The following is a 21,390-nucleotide window of genomic DNA, read 5'->3' as shown; positions in this document are numbered from 1 at the left end:
CTGCGGGACGAGTCTATTCCCGGTCCGGGAACTCCAGGCTGTGGTGTTTCTTCGCCACCACCTCTCTTTTGGGGGCACACCCCTACCCTGGCCCTCCACCCTTGACTTCGATGCATCTCGGCTGCTTCCATCAGATCCTGCTGCCTCTCCAGGCGATCTGGAGTCTTATCCTTGGTGCGATGAGCTCTAAATTGTTTCTTGCATGTGGAAGAGGGTTTCCTCTGGTCTTCCCCTGTCTCATGCCTTTCTTCTCATTCCTGACCCAGTCTTCCGTCGGAAAGCACACCTCCAGAATAAACTCATAAATGTCCAGGGGAGCTTGTTAGGCATTGCCCTGGACCGCCCCCTGCCTGCCTTCCGGTGATGGCTGAGTGGCAGTCACTGGATTTCCTGAACAGGAAGCACACGACACTTGTGCAAAAGGGAGGGATCTGAGAAACACCGTGTGAGAGAAGCTGAGTGGGGGCAACTGAGTGGTCGCTGAACAAAAAGACATCTCAGATGAGGTCTCAAGATCCCTGAATTGGTAGGGAGATGAAAAGTGGCTGTGAAATTAAACTAGCAGGGGGAAGTTGGTCGCAAGTCCCTATAGGCCGGAGGCCAAGTCCATTGGTCCACTGGGTTGGGCTAGAGTTGCCAAGACATACGGCGGGACCAAGTGCAGGACTGGCCAGGGAACATGAAGGGTTTCAGGCCCGCAGGGAATGACTGAGAAGGGGAGTCCACCCCCCCAAGAAGAGCCTGAGCAGGAGCAGGAGAGGTGGGTTTTTGAAAGCAGTGGGTGGTTCCTCCAGCTGCGTGGATGGTTGCGAGTTAGCAGCTGCCTGGAAGCGGAGGGGTGCTGGGTGAGGGTACAATGCCATGAGAAGTGGGGACAACTTCACATGTTTCTCACTTGATGATGGGACTATGAGGAGAACTGAACTCCTTCCCTCTCACGCTCATGACGGGTTGATGTGTTCTGACGTTGGGTCATGCATCACAGGGCCCCCACATTACTGTCTGCAGCTCAAAGTACAAAATAGAATCCCAGTGTCGTTGATCTGCTGACACGTAGACTTTTTTCTTCCTACTGAGCGAATGCGGTTCCTTCAGGGAAAATCCGTACAGCCATACTAACCCCATTTTATCTAGCTTTAGAACATTCCATGGGGCTCTTGCAAATCCTTAACTTTCATATAGTTGTAGATCACATGGTTTTGGGTACTAAATGTCGATTCCCTAAATTTGACCAAAAACAATGATTTACAAAGCGCACAGGCCAGTTAAATAAAGTGGATTCAATTCCCTGGCCATCTGCCGGCCTCTCTCGCCAGTAAGCGCAGATTTTGCTCCTAGGCCTCTGACAGCTCTGGCAGCTGGCTCGCTGGGACCCAGGAAAGAGGGAAATGGGCCAGAGAAAGCCACCCTGGCAGCAAAGGGTCCCGTTGAGCAAGTTTGTAGGGCGATCCTGAGACTGGGCAGCGTGGGGTGTGGTGACAGGGTCCCAGGCAAATTGACAAGGCCGCCTCTAGGCAGCCGCTGGTCTAACCTGTACATGTCTCCTCTGCTCACCATAGTGGCCTCGGCTACAGCTTCTCCAGCTGGTTTGGAGGACACATCCAAGGGGCACTGTGCATGATAAAGGCTGAAATGGCCTTGCAGCTGGCAAGACTGCTCCAGAGCACAGGCCGTGGTGGTGCCCAGCTGGTCCAGCAAGACAACAGTCCATGGTTCTCTGCAAAACCTGCTGTCCCAGCTTGGAGCCAGACTGGGGTTGGGGAGGGTCAGTGCTACTAAACAGTTTGTGGGGGTGGGAACTGTATGATCTAAAGCCGGCTCCTCCGAACCGCACAACCATTCTGTGAGGCAAACAGAGTTGGGGTTCCTATCCCAGAGGACGGTGCTTTGGCTGAGGAAGGGGAATGGGGCACTGGCCAGGCCTTGCGAGAGCCAGGCAGCACAGGGCTGGCCTCTGAGTTCCTTGGGGAACACTGACCCTTAGTGGGGAGGACCTAGGGTGGACCCCGGACTGACTGTTGGGGCTTCCTGGGACTCGGAAGGGTCTGGATGTCACATGATGTGCCATCCTGAGAGGCAGTATAGTAGCCGAGCAGTGAAAACTCGGACTCGGGCACGCCACAGTTTGGGTTTGAATCCCAGCTTTGCTGCTAATTAGTTATGTGACCTTGGGGAAGTTACTCAACCTCCTCATGTGTGTTTCCTTCTCTGCGAAAGAGAGATGGTGATGACTGCCTCTGCCCATAGGGTTGTGATAAAGATCAAAGTACCACACCTGTACTGCACTCTGAACAGGTGCTGCCACGGGGTAAGCCCTTACCGAATGTTAGCTAGTGGCCCTGCCTTCCTCTAGGCCCCCATCTGGATCCTGGCGGAGGGGAGCCTGGCCACCTTAGCAATAATGCCGGGTGGACTGAAACGTTATCACACTCACAAAGCAACGCTGACTGTTTTTATGTCCAGTCTCGCCATCACTAGAATATGAGCCCCATGCTGAATATCTGGTTCCTGGAAGAGAATCTGGCATGCAGCAAAAGAGCAGGTGCAGGAATCCCCCCTGGAGAAGGTCCCAACGTTTGAAAATTCCTAACTTGGGTGCAAACACAGTTGGGTGTCACACAGGGTGACAGTAGAAGAGACCTAAGCAGGCTTCAGACGGTCTCCAGAGCTAAGAGCTAGCCTAAGGGTCAGGAGGCTGGCCCCTTTCTGGGCCTCAGTGTCCTCTCTGGATGACAAACAATGTGAGGTGGGACCGTGGTCTGTGTCCTCCGGGAAGTTCCTTTCCCATCAGGGCCCAGAACACGCAGGGCACTAGCAAAACAAGAAGGGAAGGGACACACCCAGTTCCGAGGCTTGGGCTCACTACCATCAAGTTCAAGGTCAGGTTCAATTTCTGACAGCACTAGCCACAGCCCATTTCTATGTCAACTACAGGAGCCAATTTATCTGGCTTACTTTATATTAGGTTCATCCCCCCCCCCCACCTCCATTCCTAAGTGTGAAACTTAGATTTAAAAGACACGTTCTGAAAAGCAGGTACATTTTGACAGGAACGACTTGAAATTGCCACAGGTGTGAACACACACGAATAGAGACCCTGTTTAGTTTACTGCTGAGAGCCACATATTCTGTGGAGAGGCTACTGGGCTGCCCAGTTTCTCCCAAGTGCACACACCATGGCATATACGAGAGAGAAAGGCTGAATGAACCCAGACCAGTCAAGGGGCTCGCGTTATCTTTAGGTCGTCAGCTTACGACCTTCGCTTCCAGAAGCCAGAACCCATCTTGGCAGCGATGGCCCCATCCCTAAGTCCTTGTCATCTTTGGGTAATGACAATATCAATATCCAGTCTGGATGATGAGGCCGGCTCATCTACCTCCTGCCAAGCAGCCAGCCAGAGGTATTATCCAATTGAGTGAGGCTTTAACAAGAGGAAAGCCAGAGACACGGACTACTAGTGTGTGGCCCACAATAATGCTGACTACAGGCAAAGGAGGGGTGGCACGCCCTGAAGCACCCAACTGACTGATGGTACCCACATTTCACGAGAACGCATACAACCCAAGAGCACCTGCGTCCAGGTGGGGAGAGCATCGGACCAACAGCTCGGCAGGCCGCCCCGTCTCTGCGGAGCTCCTCAAGGCCAGAGGGAGTTTCGCTGCACACTTTCCGTGGCGGAGCACCCCACAGCATCCCACACAAGAGGCCGTGGCCAACCCCCTCAGCCAGACCCCACTTCTCCACAGTCCTGAGTCCTGTCGCCTGCCACATCCCCCACGTTTCCTTTTTCCACCATGTGTTAGTTCCCACCCTAGGTGGGAAGCAGCGACTACCACCGGCTTAGAGACTGTGGCAAAGTAGCCGAGAAGCACTGGAAAACAGCTCATGCAACCAAATGCCAATGTTTGAGCAAACCACCACCCCAGGCCTGCCTCCCCCGCATTGGCCCTGCAAGTTTAGCTACTCAGCGCTTCCATTTGCAGACATAAACATCCACTTACGGGTTCTGAAAACACCATCTAAGCCAACATTTGGACTCAAGTAATGCTAACAGGGCTGCATAATCAGTAAACTCCCTTTTCTGCTGTGTGCCTTTGCAATACTCTCCGGGAAGAAGGCACTGGAATCTTACAGATAAAAGTTGACATGGAAGTAAGTTACCAATACATGAAAATATTGGATTTTAAGTAAAAAATACTGTACTCTGCAGATAAAGAGAACAGAGATCCCCCCCCCACCTTATCTCAAAACAGATCCATTTGCAGAATTGCTGAAATGGAAGTAATTATCAAGAACTGAGAACATTAATCAAGAAAAACCTGTTCTTTCCTTGATCCCAAACTCTGTAGATAGAAGAATCAATGGACTAAAAATGAAATTCACTTACACCACGAGGGACAGTTAGTTTTCTCCTCCGAAACCCATCTGATGTTTCGTACCTTCCCCAGATACAGCAGAGGTTTCCCACCAACCCTGTGGGGAAAGGAGCCCCTCACCCCCCTCTCCCAGTGGTGTGCTGGTAAATAATTAACATGCAGCTCTCCAGGGGGAAAAGATCTCACTGGGGCTGATTTCTGGCCACCAACAAAATTCCTGCAAATGTAACAACTGGCTTTTGGGAGCGGGTGTGCACCAGCTCTAGCACCTCGCTGCCCCTCCCCTGCCTGCATGTGTGTGTCCTATGCCTTCTACTCTTGGATTGCAAAGATGGCAAAGAGACAGATCACCAAGGGGGGAATGTGGATTACTGTGATGGTCACACACATGCAGTCTTTTGGCTTATGAACTCTTTCCCTGATGACAGTTCTCACAGCGAGTCTTTAGTAAGGGCCAACACAGTGCCGGGTTGTTCTACAAGCATTACCTCACTTAATCCTCATGTCAACACTAGAAGGTAGGTTCTCTTGTTATTCCCATCTCAGAGAGGAGAAAACTCAACTCAGAGAGGTTTAGCAGGTCACCCAACGTCACACAGCTCACAAGTGGGGAGTGAGGACTGGAACCTACGTTCCCTGGTGGTGCTTTGGCAGTAAGAACAAAGTACAGTACTGCATCAGAAGAAGTTGTAAGGTCAACCGTTTGGCTTAGCTGAAGAAACGGGAAACAACAACAACCACAACCAATTAACTAGGTTTCGGTGTTGCCTTAGCAGAGGGCTCTTAACCTAGGGTTCATGGATATGATTCAGAGAGTCAGGAAAGTCGAAGGCAGGAAAAAAATTACATTTCTATTTTCACTGACCTCTAACTGAAAGTTAGCATTCCTTTCAATTATGAGTGTTGGCAACATACCAGTGTAATATTTATGGAACCTGTGACTTCGTCACCAAGAGAAATCGCAGACATTTTTATTTCACATTATGGTCATGGTAGGAATCTCCAAATATCGCTACCTCAAAATTACAGTAGTTATGAGACCTACTGCTAGATATTCTTCAGTGTGTTAGGAAGCAGTTATTAACAAAGCAAATTTTTCATCTATTTATATATGTTTGCTACTTGGATAACTGTTTCGGTCCAATTGGTAGCTTTTGTGATCCCATTGTTTTGTATTTAAGAACAGTTTTTTTTTTTTTTAAAGATCCGTAAGGTTCACCAGAAAGTCAAGGGCATCCATAGCATGGAAAGGCTTAAGAAGCCCAGGCTTTGACAGTACTTTCATGAGCACCCAGTACTGATTTTCTTGCCTTCCCTTCCAGAAGGCTTGAGGACCAGCTCGGTCCCAGAATGCTCCAAAGCCACTCCATCACAACTGTTCTAAGAATCCTAGAATCTACAGTCTCCCCTACCCCATTGCCAGGTATAATGAGCCTTTTGATTGCTGGTTAAAGAGGTTCTCCTGAGAGCTCTGTGTCTGGTTTCCAGAAACAGGCATGCTTGTTTGTTTAGGATGGCTGGGTCCACTCGGATAGAGGCCATGCCCATAGCTTGTAATCGTCGACGGGCACTCCAGCATTTTTCCCTGGTGAGACAGAGCTTGGGATCATGAGTCAGTCCTTCCTGGGAAATGGCTGAGAAGCAGCTTTCAGAGACAAGAACAAAGTGGAAGGGGCGACTGAGGGAGGGGTAGGGGAGAGGCTGAGTCAGACCCCAGCCACTCTTCCAGGCTCTCCTAGAAGCCCTGCTCCATAGACGATGGCACTGACTGGCCTGCCCTCCCGGGGCCAAATCACTCCAGGGCAGCTCGGCAACTCTGTCTTGTGTCTCCCCTGGTGGGGCCCCAAACCCAGCTGACATCTGTCACAGAGAAATTCTAGAATGAGCATGCTACTATCTTAATGGAAAAATACTAACAGGGTGGGTCTTCCAGGGAGTAGGACACCCACCTCCTCTTGGCTTGGGCATCAAGAGCTTCCACAGGTACCCAGGGGAACCCAGGGGCACTTGCATTCTAAATGGCAATGAAGCAAGGCTGCAGTCTGGGTGGGATTCAGAGTACTTTCATTTGGGCGGCACTGGATTTTGCTCGTTTGCTACCCAGGTTTTGTGAGGTGACGGAGGTCCGAGGGCAGGGTGCCTTTCCCTCCTGACCCACGTGCTTGGATTTCATCTTCCTTGGCCACTTGACAGGGAGTGAGGACCTCACCCTGAGCCCCTTCTCCAACTTGCCTCTCTCCAGGCGGCCTCTAAAGAGGTAATCAGAGAATGAGGGGCTGTGCACAACCTGTTGGTAGGAAACAGGTAGCCTCACAGGTACCCTCCCAGTCTGACTTATTCCAAGTCATAAGCCACATGTGTCCTGCCCCGTGACAATGGGCAACCAGGCCCAGGCCTTAATGTGGTCACAAAGGGGGGCTCCAGGGCTTGGAAATGGGTGCCCATGGAAGGTTCCATTAGTTCCTCAGAGAGTTTCCATCTCTCTGGCGGGCAGCCAGGAGAAAAGCTCTGAACACACGTCAATCGTTCCCCCTCCCTTCCTTCAGCCCTTGGCAGCTCTCAGGCTTCCTCCGAATGGGCCAGTTTGACTCCACCATTGATGTGCCCCTACGCCCCGCGTGCCTCTGGCCCCCCACACCCAGTTTACTCTTCGCCACTTGCCCCTCCTTCCCGTCTCATTTCATAACACAGCCCCCAGGACTAGACCGAAGGTGATTTCTGGACACAGCCCCATGTCCGGCTTGCTGCAGAACCGGTCGAAAAACCACGAACCTCTGCCAACCTCACAGAAAGGCCTGGATTTGAAAAATCATGCCTGTGTGGAATGTACAACTACTTTGAAGAAAACACTTTGGGAGTTTCTCTAAAAGTTAAACATATACCTTATAACCCGAGCATTCCACTGCTGGGTATTTACCTAGGAGAATGAAAGGCGGTGTCTACACAAACACTTTCACCTGGATGTTGACACCAGTTGTATTTATAGTAACCCCAAACTAGAAGCAACACAAATGCCCCCCAACAGGTGGACAGATGAACCACTGCGGCCTAAGCTGTACAAGAGAGCATTAGTTGGCAATAAAACAGAATGGACAATGGATACACACAGCATGACTGGATCTCCGTCATTACACTGAATGAAAGAAGCCAGAACAAAAAGGAGCCCCTATTCTGTGATTCCACTTAGGCAAAACTCTAGAAAATGCAAACTGCTCGACTTTGACAGCAAGCAGATGAACGGCTGTCTGGGGACGATGAAAGAGGGTCAAGAGGGAGCGACTACCTAGCAGCATAAGGAAACTTTGGGGGTGTGGTGTATCAGTATCTGGGCTGGAGTGATGGGACACGCATGTGTCAAAACTGATCGACTACATGCAGTTTGTGCTATGCCAGTTATACCTCAACGATGCAACGAAACGATCCTATCGCTGCTCAGTTGCCAGCCTTGGGTGATTTTTGACATTTCATATGCTGCATCAATGCACTTTCTCATTGTTCTGATGCCTGAGCTTTCCTAGCTCTGTGGATGAGAGTCTCCAGTGTATTTTCACTTGAATTTTCTAGAGGGTTCCAGGAGGCCCCAGCCTAGGGAGAGGCTGCTAGTGAAGGAAATCACTCTTTAAAAATCACAACCATTTGTGGAGATCCTTTAGCAGCAGGGGAGTGAGTATGCCTGTGTTTTGCTCTTTTCTACCAAAAGGTACAGCTGATTTACCCAGACGCCAGACGGTGCAGGGAGTGTCCCACCACACGGTGGCCCTGGGGTGGCTCTCAGGAGGGTGAGCTACCTTGCTCTTTATCCCATGTGGACAAATGGGAGCTCTGTGCTGCCCACTGCTCAGCTGAAGGTGTCTGCAGGGCTGCAGAGAGGGTTACTGACCTCCCAACTTTCAGAAACCAAATAATAAAATCTGGTGTCAAGCCTGCAATGACTTTGTTTATTGAGGTAAAAAATCATATAACATGAAGCTAGCCATTTTATTTTCATTTATTTATTTTTTATTTTAAAAAGATTTTATTTATGTATTCATGACAGACACAGAAAGAGAGGCAGAGACAGGCAGAAGGAGAAGCAGGCTCCCTGCTGGGAGCCCGATGCGGGACTTGATCCTGGGACTCCAGGATCATGACCTGGGCCAAAGGCAGCGCTAACCCACTGAACCACCCAGGCATCCTGAAGCTAGCCATTTAAAAGTGTATAATTCAGGGCAGTTCTGTGCAATCATGGGTTGTATGTGGTTCCAAAACATTTTCATCCCCCAAAAGCAGACTTTGTACCCATTAACAGTCACTGCCCACGTCCCACTCCCCACCCCAACCCCTGACACCTATTAATCTGCTTCCTGTCACTATGGATTTTGCTCTTTTGGACATTTCATATAAAGGGGATCATAGGGATGCCTGGGTGGCTGAGTGGTTAAGCATCTGCCTTCTGCTCAGGGCATGATCCTGGAGTCCTGGGATCGAGTCCCACATCGGGCTCCCTGCAGGGAGCCTGCTTCTCCCTCTGCCTGTGTCTCTGCCTCTCTCTCTGTGTCTCTCAAGAATAAATAAACAGAATCTTAAAAAAAATAAAGAGGATCATACAATATGTGATCATCTGTGTCTGGCTTCTTTTCCTTAATGTGTTTGGGAGGTTCATCCATGTTGTAGCATAGATTAGGACTTCATTCCTTTTTTTTTCTTGATTTTTTAAAATTTAAATTCAATTTGCCAACATATAGTATAACACCCAGTGCTCAACCCATCAAGCGTCCCCTCCTTAGCCACATGTAGAAGAATGAAACTGTTCCATTTTCCTATACCACATGCAAAGATAACACAAAATGGTTGAAAGATCTAAATGTGAGACCAAGAATCCATCAAAATCCCAGAGGAGAACACAGGCAACACGCTTTTTGAACTTGGCCACAGCGACTTCTTGCAAGACACATCTGTGAAGGCAAGGGAAACAAAAGCAATAATGAACTCCTGGGACTTCCTCAAGATAAAAAGCTTCTGCACAGCATAGGAAACAGTCAACAAAACTAAAAGACAACCTACAGAACGGGAGAAGATATCTGCAAATGACAGAGCAGATAAAGGACTTCATTCCTGTTCATGGCTGAAGAATATTCCAGCGCATGGGCTACAATGACTTTTAGCATCTTTGCTTCTTCTTCACTTTCTGAATCAAAATCCCTGGCTGGAACACATACCAGCTGCAGTCTCTGTAGCTGTCACAAATCAAGGATGAGATGAGGTATGCTGAGGTAGTGCAGAAAGAACAGTCCCCTGGGAGGTCCGAGTCCTAACCTCCTCAGGGGACTTCCAGTCTGTGACCAGGAGTAAGCATTTAAGCCACAGAACAGAATGGATTTGTAGGCCACCATCTTGTTTCCCTGACAGTAGCCTGACAACTTCTGACCAACACCCAGAATTTTTTCTCTTTTCTTATTGAGCCTCCCTTTAGAGAGCAATGAGGCCGAAGCTGGATCCAAAATAAAAGACAATCTCTTCCCAACTCACCACAGCCACTGCCAGACTTATACATCACGAATGTCCCCTCATAAGCCCCCTCACTAGTTCCTGAGAGCCTCCTCAGTTATCTTTGATACTGCTTGTATTAGTTTTCTATGGTGACTGTAAGAAATTACCACACACCGGTAGCTTAAAACAACAGAAATTCATTCTCTCATACTTCTGGAATCCAGATGTGGGCAGGGTCTGTTCCTTTTGGAAGGCTTCTCTGAAACAGAGAATCTGTTTCATGGCTCTGCCCTAGCTTCCGGTATTGTCAGCAGTCCTTGGCATTCCTTGGTCTGTAGCTGTGTCACTCCTCTGTCTTCACAGGGCCTTCTCTGGGTCTCTGGGTCTCTGGGTCCACCTTCCCCTCTCCTTGTAAAGACCCCAGTCAGGTTGAACTAGGCCCACTCTAATGACTCCCTCTGACTTTGAGTACCTCTGCATGGACCCCATTTTCCAGTACAGTCACCTTCATAAGTAGTGGGGATCAGGGCTCCACCGTAGTTTTTTTGAGGACACAATTCCATCCACAATGCCATTCAAGTCTCTGAGTTGAACACCTTCCACGCTTGTTAATAACATATTTTTACCACAAATTCTAGCCGACATCTCTGTGTGGGTGAAACATCGGTCAAGCTTGCCTTTGGAGTAATAGCCATCTGCTGATTCTGCCTCTCAGCCGTCTGTCAGGCCTGTCTCCTTCCACTGCCCTGGCTTATCCTCATAATTTTCCCCCTGGACTCCTGCCACAGCCTCCTCTCAGGGGACCCCCTCTGCCTCTAGTCTCTTCTTTCCAATTTGTCTTCTGTACTGCAGTCAGAGGGATCTTTCCAATACTCTGATCTGATCATCTTCCTTCTCAAAAATATGGGTGGTGCCATAGTCCCTCCAGGGAAAGTTCCAAAGCATGGCTCTACATGTGTCAGCCCACATGTCCTGCCTTCAGCCCCCTGGAGCCCCCACTGCCTCCCAACTGACCACCTAAGGGCCTAAGCAAAGGCCTAGCTGCTTGGGTGCCGGCTTCTGCCCTGTCTGACCTCTTCCTCCCTGCCTGTGACCTCTGAGCCATACATCCCCTTCTCTTGCCTGAACCCAAATATCACTTCATTTGGAGCCTTGTGGCATCCATTCATCCACCCCTCTGGACTGGGCATTGAGCTTGGATTCCAGTGGGAGAAGTTGACCTGTGACACATGCCAGAAGGTGCTACACACTAAGACAGAAGGCTTTGAGGGTAATAAAGCCCGACCAGAGTGTATGTTCCTGCAAGGCAGAAAGCACACCACAGCAGCATTTCATACTCAGTGCTCAACACAGTACCTGGCACAGAATAGGTGCTTAAGAAATGTCTGCGGAATGAATTCTGACTATGGAGACCAGAGAAAGGTTTCTGGGAGGAGTGACATTTGACTGGGACTCTGGTGAGTGAATGGGACTCCGACAGGGAAACAAGACAGAGTGGAAGATACACTGAGATAGACCATTGACAGTTCCTGCCCTCAAGGAACTATCTAGAAATAATTATACTACAAGGCAGCAAGCAACCAATACCTTCACAAAACACAAATGTTCTTTGGAGGCTCATGGAGGAGACAGCATTCTATAGTTCACGTTGTATATACAGTCACTGACGTTATAATTCTTTGTTGGCCTGGCTCCTCCACTAGTCTGGAAGCTCCCTGATAGTAACGTATGTGCATCATGACACCCCAACTACGTCAAGGGAGTAGGGAATGGCTGATGAACATCTTTTATTGAATTCACCTAAAAAAATGTCCTGGTATAATGATCACTGACAGCCTTCCTACTACAGATGCCCAAGCTGCCAGTTCTCTTTACCTGCATGATAGGGCAGAGGAGGAAAGAAGAACACCCACAACTTATGTTGATAGAAGCCTTTGGAAAGCTGGTGTGATCTCATTCCTTATGCCTCCTTCTCCTTCTCTTCCTCCTTCTCTTCCTTCTTTTCTCCTCCCTTCCCACCTCCAGACTAGTTAGAGATGATGTGGGAGAGAAAGGCTGGGGTCAGCTCAGAAAATTTCTTAATATATATAATATAATAATACATAATAAAATACATAATATTAAAATACATTACTATTATAAATCTATAAAATATATAAATATTATATTATATGTATTATATAATGAAAGAGTCAGAAATGGACATAAGGGAGTAAGATTTCTACCTCCTGGAAATGCATGCTCCAGCATAGGATAGGAAACAACATAATGAAGAAAATGAATAGAGAATTTAGGCATCAGAAGTGGAGTTATGCTAGATGACTTTATGATTCCATCTAACATGGTCATTTCATGATCATGGCTTCTAAACTGCTAGAGAATCCAGAATGAATGACAAATTAGCTGGTGAGGAGGTGTAAAAGGAGGACTTGGAAACAACTGCGCAGTTTCTGGTGAGTGTTGTTACTATTCTTGGAGTGAGCAGGAAAGAGGAGCAAGCAATCCTTGTGCACACTGACCTGAAGGTGTGAGAGGGCCAGCCAGTGAGTAGCCTCCCTGGGTCTGAAGCTCAGGTGACAGGCCATAGATCTAAATTTGAGGGTCACTGGTTTACTTCGTGTACCCAAACAACCAAGGAGGGGACACGCACAATTGGAAAGAAAACCCCATTTACAGAAACAACAAAGAAAATAACATTATTAGGAAGAAACAAAACAAGCAGGTACAAAACCTCTATGAAGAGGGATCCCTGGGTGGCGCAGTGGTTTAGCGCCTGCCTTTGGCCCAGGGCACGATCCTGGAGACCCGGGATCGAATCCCACGTCGGGCTCCCGGTGCATGGAGCCTGCTTCTCCGTCTGCCTGTGTCTCTGCCTCTCTCTCTCGCTCTCTCTGTGACTATCATAAATAAATTTTAAAAAAAAATTAAAAAAAAAAACCTCTATGAAGAAAATGTTAAAACACTCCTGAAAGACTTGAAAGTAGACCCGAACAAATGGAAAGATACTCTTTGCTCCTGAATAGGATGACTCAACTCATAAAGACATCATCAGTTCCCTCTAACCTAGTTTATAAATATGAAATGCAATCCTAATAAAAAGCATCAACAAGCTTTTTAATGCTGCTAGACAATTGACACTAAATTTAATCTGGGAAAATAAATACACAAGGATAGCCAGGAAGACATATTATAGGACACTTTTGGTTCCAACCAAGATGGAGTAGTCCCATTTCTCCCAGGTCTTCCCTCTTACAATTAAAACCTCTGCACATTGCTCAACAATGTGAATGAATTTAACAATACCAAATGTATGCTTAAAAATTATTAAGATGATACATTTCACATTATGTGTATTTTGCCATAATCAGAAATTTTTAAAAAAGAAAACAGCAGAAACAAACAAAACCTGCAAATAATATAACAAACAAGTATAAGAAACCTCTAGAAAGCAGAAAAAGAAGGTGGTCAGCCTAGGGACTTAGAGACTTGAGGAACAACACATCAGGGAGTTCAATGGGTTTCTTTATTGACTGCCATAGATTCTGAACAGGCTGCTGCAGAAACCTACAACCTGTAACTGCCAACAGGTACGGGCAATAATAATAATAATAATAATAATAATAATAATGGTAAACAGTCTCCTCCCACTAGGCAAAAGACTGTTGGAAAGGTAGCCTAAATGACAGAAAACTCTCTTAACATTTCCTATTCTGCTCCAGCCAACATCCAACAGAAAAGCCATCCTCATTCTGTGGTTTCAGCCAGGCAAAGTGGGAAGCTGATACTCCACCTCACCCCACCCCCAACCCTATGTAAGCAGATGGTCATTCTCTGCCCAGAGATGTCATAAGTCCAAGTATGCTCCCATTTATTCCCACCCCCCCCGGGATAGTGTCAGCTCAACAAGAAATCACAAATACTTCTGAAACAAATCAACAAAATAGAAAATCTCAGCAAAGAAATAGGAGTTATATAAAAAAAGAACCAAATAGAAATTATAAAACTGAAAAGTCTAGTAACAAAAATAAAATAACTCACGGAATGGGCTAATTATTAGGATAAAGATTAAAGGAGACCTTCAGGGACCTGTGACAACAACAGAAGATCCAACATGTGTATTATTGGAGGCCTGAAAGAGGAGAGAGTGAGATTGAAAAATCAGAGAAATAATAGCTTAAAATCTTCAAAATTTGGCAAAATCATAAAGCTACTCAAGAATCTGAGATAATCCCAAATGGGAAAAATCCAAAGAGATCCATGCCAAAACACTTCATAATTAAACTTCTGAAAACAAAAAGACAAAGAAACAAATCATAGAGAACTATCAGTTCAAAAGATAGGGGATTTCTTTTCAGGAACCATGAGGGTGCAAAAGGAAGTGGCATAACATTTTTCAAGTGCTGAAAGAAAAGAACTGTCAACTCCAAACTGAGTCTCTGGAAAAAAATATCTATGTCTATGTCTATGTCTATATCTATGTCTATATCTCCTTCAGGAACTTGGGGAAATCAAGACATTCTCGGATGAAGGAAAAGTAAGATATGTTGTTGATGATACTCCCATCATCCAAGAATGGCTAAAGGAAGTTCTCCGAGCAGAAAAGAAATGATAACAGGGGAAAAAAAAGAAACTTTATAAAGGAAAGAAGAAATTCAGAATATGTAAGAACAGTGATAAGTATAATAAAACCTTCTCCTGATGAGATTCTTAAATATGATATTTGATGGGTGAAGCAAAAATTATAACACCTCATCGAATTATAACATCTCATCGAATTTTCAGTATGTACAGAAGAAACTGGTAAGACAATTATATTTAAAAAGCAGGGGAGGGAAACAGGATCTAAATGGAAGTAGGACTTCTACAGTTCACTCAAAGTGATAAAGTGTAGAATGTAGAATGAGATAAATTACTTATGTATACTGCTATTAGAGTTACATTAAGTGGTTGCTAGAGTAATGACTAAGAAAGATTACGCAATATGATACTCCAAAACACTAAGTATAAATCAAGATGTAATCCTAAAATATGCCTAAGTAATCCACATGGATGCAAGGAAAGAGAAACATCAGAACAAAAACTAGAGGAAGCAAACCAAAAAGAATAAAATAGCACATGTAAGTTGGAACACATCAACAATTATCTTACATTTAGATAGCATAAACACACCAGTGAAAAGACAGAGATTGGCACAGTAGATTACCAAAAAAAGGCCCAACTATATTTTACCTACAAGATATTCCAAATACAATAGCACAGGTAGGTTGAAAGTAAAAAGGTAGAAAGATATACCATGCAAACACTGATTTTTAAAAAAGCAGTATTGGCTGTATTAACATCAGAAAAAGACTTGAGAGCAAAGCATATTATGGGAGACAGACAGATATTATATAATGATAGAAGAATCAATCCACTAGGAAGACATAATGATCCTAAATGTGTACACACCAAACAGCAGTCTCAAAACACATGAAGCAAACCCGAGAGAACTAAAGAGAGACATAGACACATCCACCTGATACTTGGAGACTTCCAACACCCCATGCTCAGCAATAGATACAACAATTAGTCACAATTAACAAAAATGAAGAACTCAACAATATTTTGTTAACTAACAGGCTCTAGGTGACATTTATGGAATACTCCACCCAATGACAGCAGATTACACATTCATTTCAAGGGCCCATAGAACATACAAGATAAATCAGATCCTGGGTCCTAAAACACAACTCAACAAATTTAAAAGCACTGAAATCACACAGTGTGCTCTTTATTTTTTTTTTTTATTTTTTTTTTATTTTTTTTTATTTTCATTTTTTGTTTTTTTTTTATTTTTTTTTTTAGTGTGCTTTTTAATTACAGTATTTCTTAATCAGAGTAGAAATCAATAACAGAAAGAAATCAGGAAAATCTCCAAATACTTGAAAATTAAGCAACAAACTTTTAAACAATTCATAAGTCAAAGAGGAAGTCCCAAAGGAAATAAAAAATGCACTTAGCTGAATGAAAATGAGAACACAATTTATTAAAATGTGTGGGGCACAGCTAAAGCAGTGCTGAGAGGGAAACATATAACAGTAAATGCATACATTAGAAAAGTGGAAAGGTTTCAAATTAGTACGTAAGATTAATCAACAATCTAAGCTCAAGAACCTAGGAAGAGAAGAGCAAAATAAACCCAAGGCAGCAGAAGGTAGGGAATGATAAAGACGAGGAATCAATGAAATTGAAAAACAGAAAAATGATAGAGAAAAATCAGTGAGACAAAAAGCTGATTTCTTTGAAAAGATTAGCAAACTTGACCTCTAGCAAGACTGAAAAGGAAGAGAGAAGACACCAATTACCAGAATCAGAAATGAGGCAGAGAGCTATTGCTAACTGACCTGGCAGACATCAAAAGACTAATAAGGGAGTATTATGAAAAACTTTACATGTACAAATTTGACAACTTAAATGAAACGGACCAACCCCTTGCAAAACACATGCTACCAAAATAGACTATTTGGATAGCCCTATCCTACTAAGGAAATTGAATTCATAATTTTAAAACTTGCCCCCACAAAACACCAGACCCAGATGGCTCCATTGGAGAATTGTACCAAACATTAAAGAAGAATTAATACCAACTCTACACATTTTCTTACAGAAAATTAAGAGGAGGGAACCTTTCCAACTCATTTTATAAAATTAATATTACCCTGATATGAAAACCAGGCAAAAACAGTAGAAGAAAGAAAACCAGAGACTAAAACCCATCATGAATAAAGATGCAAAAATCCTTAAGAAATTATTAGCAAACGGGGCATCTGGGTGGATCAGTCAGTTAAGCGTCTGACTCTTGATTTCAGCTCAGGTCATGATTTCAAGGTCCTAGGATCAAGTCCCATGTCGGGCTCCCTGCTCAGCAGGGAGCCTGCTTGTATCTCCCATTCTGTCCCTGCCCCAGCTTCTCTCTCTCTCTCAAATAAATAAATCTTTTAAAAAAGAAATTATTAGCAAATGACCACAACTTCTACAATATAAAATATATAACCCAAATCACCCTTTAACTATTCAGGCGATGAATCTGTAGTTTAAAACTTTTCCAAAGAGAAATCTCCAGACCTAGGTGCTTCCACAAGAGAATTTTACCAGATATTTAAAGAATTGTACCACTTTTACATAATCTCTTTCAGAAAACAGAAAAGGCAGGAAAACTTCCCAATTAATTTCATGACTCTGATACCAAAACCAGACAAAAACAGTAAAAAAAAAAAAAAAAGTGAAACCGTTATCTTTCATGAATTTAAATTAAAAAAAAATCAACCAGACATTAGCAAATAAAATTGGGAAATATATTAAAAATATATATAATGACCAAGTGGGATTTATAGTGGGATTGCAAGGTTGGATCATGGAAACTAATTCATGTTATCCACAATATTAATAGGCTAAAAAAGAAAAAGCACATAATCATATCAATTGATGCAAAAAAAGCATTTGACAGATTCAACACCCATTCATTATTTTTAAAACCCCACCTTTCATAAAATTAGAAACAGAGAACTTCCTCAATATGATAATGAGCATCTTCAAAAACTCTGCAGCTAGCATTATACTTAATGATGAGAGACTGAATGTTTTTCCTCTTAGATCAGAAACAAGGCATGGGGGGAGCCTGGGTGGCTCAGTTAGTTGAGTGTCTGACTCTTGGTTTCAGCTCAAGTCAAGATCTCAGGGTCCTGGGATCGAGCCTTGCACTGGTCTCTGTGCTCAGCAGGGAGTCTGCTTGTCCCTCTCCCTCTGCCCCTCTTCTGACTCGTGTGTGTACGGCACTCTCCTCTCTTTCTCTTTCTCTCTCTCTCAAATAAATAGATAAAATCTTAAGAAAAAACAAGGCAAGGACATCTGCTGTCACCATTGCTATTCAACAAAATACTTAATTTCTAGCTGGTGTAATAAGGCAAGAAAATAAAATAAAAGTCATACAGGTCAGGAAGGAGGAACTACATCTGTCCGTATCTGTAGATGACATGATTGTCTACATGGAAAATCTCAAAACACTTGACAAAGTAGCTCCTAGAACTAATAAGTGAGGTCAGCAAGGTCAAAGGATACAAGACTGGCACACAAAAGCATCACATGTTCATATACTAATAACAAACATTTGGAAACTGAAATAAAAATACAATACCATATTGGCATAAGGATAGATGTATAGATTAATGACACAGAAATGAGGGTCAAGTGGGGCACTTGGGTGGCTCAGTGGTTGAACATCTGCCTTTGGCTCAGGTCATGATCTGGGGTCCTGGGATCAAGTCCTACAACAGACCCTTTGCAGGGAGCCTGCTTTTCCCTCTGCCTATGTTTCTGGCTCTGTGGATGTGTCCTTCATGAATAAATAAATAAAATCTTTAAAAAAAGAAGTGAAGGTCAAGAAATAAATCTTACACTTATGTTCAATTGATTTTTGACAAGAGTGCCAAGACAAAACAATAGTTTTTTCAACAAATGGTGTTGTGACCACTGGATATTCACAACCAAAAGAGTGATGCTGAACCCCTTTTTCACTATACATAAAAATTAACTCAAAATGGAAGCCAGACCTAAATGTAACAACGAAAACTACCAAACTCTTATCAAACATAGCAGTAAATCTTTGTGACCTTGAATTAGACAGGAGTTTCTTAGATATGGCATCAAAAGCACACGATTTTAAAAAACTAGATAAATTAGATTTCATAAAATTGTAACTTGTGTGCTACAGATAATACCATCAGGAGAAAAGGGGCACCTGGGTGGTTCAGTCGGTGAGCATCTGACTTCATCTCAGGTCATGATCGTGGGTCCTGAGATCATATCCCTCATTAGGCTTCCCACTCAGTAGGGAGTCTGCTTGTCCCTTTGCCTCTCACCCTGCTCCTACCCCTGCTTGTGCTCTCTCTCTCTTTTTTTTAATAATAAATTTATTTTTTATTGGTGTTCAATTTGCCAACATACAGAATAACACCCAGGGCTCATCCCGTCAAGTGCTCCCATCAGTGCCCGTCACCCATTCACCCCCACCCCCGCCCTCCTCCCCTTCCACCACCCCTAGTTCATTTCCCAGAGTTAGGAGTCTTTATGTTCTGTCTCCTTTTCTGATATTTCCTATCCATTTCTTCTCCCTTCCCTTCTATTCCCTTTCACTATTATTTATATTCCCCAAATTAATGAGAACATATAATGTTTGTCCTTCTCCAATTGACTCATTTCACTCAGCATAATACCCTCCAGTTCCATCCACGACAAAGCAAATGGTGGGTATTTGTCATTTCTAATGGCTGAGGAATATTCCATTGTATACATAAACCACATCTTCTTTATCCATTCATCTTTCGATGGACACCGAGGCTCCTTCCACAGTTTGGATATTGTGGACATTGCTGCTAGAAACATCGGGGTACAGGTGTCCCGGCATTTCATTGCGTCTGTATCTTTGGGGTAAATCCCCAGCAGTGCAATTGCTGGGTCATAGGGCAGGTCTATTTTTAACTCTTTGAGGAACCTGCACACAGTTTTCTAGAGTGGCTGCACCATTTCACATTCCCACCAACAGTGTAAGAGGGTTCTCTTTTCTCCGCATCCTCTCCAACATTTGTGGTTTCCTGCCTTGTTAATTTTCCCCATTCTCACTGGTGTGAGGTGGTATCTCATTGTGGTTTTGCTCTCTCTGTTTCTCTCTCAAATAGATAGATATCTTTTCTAAAAATGTCATCTGGAAAGTGGAAAAGTGACCCAGAGAATGGGAGAAAATATTTGCAATTCATGTATCTGATAAGGATTTAGTATCCAGAATAGATAAAGAGCAGTTACAAATCAACAACAGGAAGACAAATAACCCAACTTAAAAATGAGCAAAGGGCCCAAATAAACATTTCACCAAAGAAAATATACAAATGGCCAATAAACACACAAAACAATGCTCAACATCAGTGGCTGTAATAAAAAAAAGATTACAGATGTGGGTGGGAATGCGGAACCCTTATATATTGTTGGAGAGATAGTGAAACAATGGTGCAACTGCTTGGCAAAACATTTTGTCAGCTCCTCAAAATCTTTTTTATTTAAATATTTTTTAAATTTATTCGTGAGAGATAGAGAGAGGCAGAGATATAAGCAGGCTTCCTGCAGGAACTGGATGCCGGACTCAATCCCAGCACCCTGGGATCATGCCCTGAGCCAAAGGCAGATGCTCAACCACTGAGCCACCCAGGTGTCCAGCTCCTCAAAAATCTTAAGCATGGAGTTACCATATGACCCAGAAATTCCACTTGTAGGCATAGACTCAAGAGAAATGGAAGCTACATCTACACAAAAACTTGCACATGAATGTTCATAGCATCATTATTCATAGCAGTAAAGAAGTGATAGCAACCCAAATGCTACCAACTGGTGAATGGATAAACAGACTGTGGTATATCCATACAATTGAATGTTATTTGCCAATAAAAAGGAATGAAGCACTAAGGCATGCTTGAACATGGATGAAACTTGAAAATATTATGCTAAGGGAAAGAAGTCAGTCACAAAAGGCTACCCATTGTACACTTCCATTTATAGCAATGCCCAGAATAGACAAATCCATAGAGATTGAAAGCAGATTAATAGTTGCCAGAGGCTGAGGGTAAAGGGGGATGGGAAGTGGCTGCTAATGAGTATGTGGTTTCTTTTTGGGGTAACTAAAATGTTCTGAAATTAGATATGGGTGGATGGTTGCACAACTCTGTGAATATACTAAAAAAAACCCACACACTTTAAATGAATTTTATGGTATGTGAATGATACTAAAAAAAGCCCATGTTTTAAAAGCACAATACCATTTACAATTGCTCCAGAGGAAATGCAATACTTAGATATTAAAATCTAAGAAAATATGCATAGGATCTGTATCTAGAAGATTACAAAATACTTATGAAAGAAAGATCTCAATAAATGAAGAGACTTACTGTGTTTATTGATTATAAGACACAACATAGTAAACATTTCAATTCAAACTGTTCTATGGTTTTAATGCAATTCCTATGAAAATCTCAGAAAAGCTTTCCACAGACATAGACAAGCTTGTTTTAAAATTTATATGGAAGCTTCAGGTCCTAGGATAAAACAATTTTGAAAAACTAGAATACAATGGGAGGAGTCACTCTACCTGGTATAAAAGTTTATTATGTAGCAATATTAATCAGGACTGTGTGACATTTCAAATCACTGGGGCAAAGATAGATGTTTTTAAAAACTGGGGTTGTGATAACCAGGTATCCATTTGAAAATAGGCAGAGATCCAAATCCTATATCCACTCACAAGGATAAACTCCAAATGGATAATCTAAATGTAAAGCCTGAAACCCTACAAATAGTGAAAGAAAATTGGGTGAGTTTTTCTTTAATCTGAGTGTGAGGAAAGGCTTTCTAACTGTGACTCATAAAAGAAAAGGTTGATATTTGACCACATAAAAATGCTTTTGCAGTGCGCCTGGCTGGCTCAGCTGGTGGAGCATGCAACTCTTGATCTTAGGGTTGTGA

The 21,390-nt window shown here is 43.7% G+C and overlaps 1 protein-coding gene across 5 annotated transcripts in view; it reads right to left on the bottom strand.

Annotated features, from left to right (window-relative positions):
- The window catches only part of LOC121482971 (mastermind-like domain-containing protein 1), a 119,527-nt gene that overhangs the window by 79,658 nt on the left and 18,479 nt on the right, over positions 1 to 21,390 (bottom strand). Inside the window, exon 1 of one of the 5 annotated variants that reach the window (XM_041741153.1) lies at positions 4,389 to 4,413. The exons of the other annotated variants lie outside the window; for them this stretch is intronic. The gene's annotated coding sequence lies outside the window, so the exon portion shown is untranslated. Of the gene's footprint in view, positions 1 to 4,388; positions 4,414 to 21,390 lie in introns of those variants that run through there. 5 annotated transcript variants of the gene reach the window in all.

Source organism: Vulpes lagopus, chromosome X, assembly GCF_018345385.1.
Source record: "Vulpes lagopus strain Blue_001 chromosome X, ASM1834538v1, whole genome shotgun sequence".
Classification (NCBI taxonomy): Eukaryota; Metazoa; Chordata; class Mammalia; order Carnivora; family Canidae; genus Vulpes; species Vulpes lagopus.
This window is presented reverse-complemented; position numbering and strand designations above follow the sequence as displayed.